This window comes from Sesamum indicum, unplaced genomic scaffold, assembly GCF_000512975.1.
Source record: "Sesamum indicum cultivar Zhongzhi No. 13 unplaced genomic scaffold, S_indicum_v1.0 scaffold00691, whole genome shotgun sequence".
Lineage (NCBI taxonomy): Eukaryota > Viridiplantae > Streptophyta > Magnoliopsida > Lamiales > Pedaliaceae > Sesamum > Sesamum indicum.
This window is the reverse complement of record NW_011628534.1, coordinates 211-2846: the sequence shown is the minus strand read 5'-3', so window position 1 is coordinate 2846 and position 2636 is coordinate 211. Positions and strand designations below refer to the sequence as shown.

Here is a 2636-nt window from a genome sequence, read left to right as displayed (position 1 = left end):
CAAAACTTGTGTCACCTACAAGAGGAACAACTTAGATACAATTATTATCCCTGAGGAAGTCAAGATATCTCTAAAAAAGCGCTAGAACTTTGCGGCTTACATGACATTTCACGTCCACAAACCCTGAATATTTCACTAAAGCATGGTTCAACAACTTTACGAACATCTGGCTGATTAACCCAAGGGAAAAGTTAACCATACAATATCATGAGAAATACTGAAGTAGACACGCATGCAAACCAGTGAAAACTCCACAGGACAAATTTAACTTTGCTGGAGAAAATACCCTCATAGCAGATGCACAGGGTTTTAGCAGATGTATAGCATGAGGAAAATCGGACCGTCGAGCAAGTTGTCTTGACAACAAGTCAAAAAGATCTTTGCGCCCTTACGCGCCAAACTTGGTGTCCTTGAGAGCAGCACTTACACAAGCGACCTATAGGGCTTCTTCAATCCGTGGATTAGGATGCTGACCATCATATCTATTCGTAAGTCTGGTACCTCCAGTGTTTCATTATTGAAACGTCCCATGAAACTCTTCAGAGTCTCGTCGTTGCGTTGTCTTATGGTGAATAGATGTGTCGCTGATCGTTCTGCTTCCTTTTACTGGCAAAATGGAAGGAGAACTTCTGTATGAGTTGCTCGTGGGACTCCACGCTTCCTGGCGGCATGTTCGTGAACCACTCCTGAGCTTTTCCTATTAAGGTCGTGACAAATAGTTTAGCGTTAATGGGGCCTGACTGCCCGTATAGGTTCATTACCATATCGAATGCCGCGAGATGTTCGGCGGGATCTTTCGTTCCATCGTACTTAGGTAGGTCCGGCATTCTGAAGTTTGGAGCCACGGTTTCTGTTAGGATTTGATTACAGAAGGGTGAATTCCGGTGCTGGGATACTATCTCCCCCCTCTTCTTCAGTTCGTCAATCTGTTTTCCCAGTTTTGCGATCTGTCTCGACACATTGTCAACCTCTGCACGCGAGATTGTCGGTCCCCTAGCTTGGCTCTTGTCTCGGCTACTCGATCCTACCTCTGAAGGTTGACGCTTACTTCTGTCCCTTCCACTGGCACCTGATGCTTTGTCTTGTTCCTTTTCTCCGAACAGCCTCCTCCTAGCCCCTTCTCCTTCAACCGGAGTAGCGATCCTACGCTCATACGCCACAATGGCCTTTCTCCCAGCTTCTTCCATTAATTGTTGTAATTCCGTTTTCGTGAGTTGAACTATGGGTTCGGCGTGGTATCCAGCCCAAGAATGTTCCTCCCCGATTCTCCTTCCATGCTCTCAAAATCGTTCCCTCAGACGGCGCCAAATGAAAGTGCAAGGGAAGTCTATCGAATCCTCTCAGTGATCGAAACCTCGACCCACGATCCGACCTCGTCCCTCGAACTGCAATTCTTGAGAACACAAAGGGAACGGTTAAGCCAGCCGGGAGTGTTCCCGACGAAGTCTCTCCGACGCTCAAGTCAATTCCTAGGCCAAAGACACGTTGATAGAGAAAAATATGCGTCAGACTCGAAGTAACCTTACCTCCGTTTGCAGTTCTTATATGTCACCGGGAGGTGCATTTGGTAAATGCTAATATCCAGGTTGAGAGCTTAAATCATGTACTAAATCGTAGCCAAATGCTGTTATGGCAGCCGTAAATCTCTCCATGCGAGCATTAGGTGGGATCTTGGAATCCTTCCATAGAGGCTCCTTAATTAATGCCTACTCCTTAATTAGTGTGAGGGGTATATCTGTCCGAATACAAAAATCCCATTATCAAATTCTAGTTCCATCTCCAATCTGAATGTGTGGAAGTTTCAATACGGGTCATCAAGAAATGACATAACAGTGCGTTAATTTATTGTAATCTTCTACAATTGAAAAGTCAGAAAAGAAAATATATCCACATAAGTTTTGGTCATAAATAAAATTGAATTATGGATTTTGAATTTACCTGTGCAAGAACTAGATCATTCCCATGGCAGCTGAATAGTGTAAATGTTGCAACTTCTTTTAAAGAGCGGAAGTTGTGAGTGACTTTGTCATGAATATAGTACTATCGCATGAGAATTTTGATTGACATGAATATAGTACTATCGCATGAGAATTTTGATTGAAAAATATTAGTTATACTACAGTAATTTTGATAACGAAAGGATTACAAGTTATTTATGTAAAATTTTAAACAATCATTACCTTGTCACTTGTATTTGAGGCATTTCGCTTTCCTATATGTAGTATCCAACCCTCTAGTCGTTCTTGCAGAGATAACTTCTATCTTGGTTGGATTTTTATAGATTCAATAATTTCCGTTAGAGGGACCAAGTCTTGTTGGAGAGGGAGTTTCTTCACTTTAATGTCCAAATTTTCTTTATTATTTTGTACACTTTTGTGCTACATGTCCCTTTTCCTGCTTTAAATTGAGATATGTATGTTATAGAATAGACGAGTTTATTTTATAAATTATAATATCAACTTTTTGAGATAAAGAAATGTTAATGTGTGTAATAGCAAAATTGCACATGCTTGCACAGTAATTTACAATGTTGTTTCTTTTTAGTGCATGAGGGCTACAGATAATTAAAATAATTGAATAAGTTTTCTACAAACAAAGTGTTATATGAAGAGTAAAGAACAAACAAAAAATTATCA

At 40.7% G+C, this 2636-nt stretch overlaps 1 long non-coding RNA gene across 1 annotated transcript; it reads right to left on the bottom strand.

Annotated features, from left to right (window-relative positions):
* On the bottom strand, positions 1 to 438 carry LOC105180321. The gene is made up of 3 exons (XR_849528.2): positions 287 to 438; positions 101 to 170; positions 1 to 15 (listed from the first exon to the last, which is right to left on the bottom strand). It is a non-coding gene; the product is annotated as an uncharacterized LOC105180321 (long non-coding RNA).
* Between the last annotated feature and the right edge of the window lie 2198 nt (positions 439 to 2636).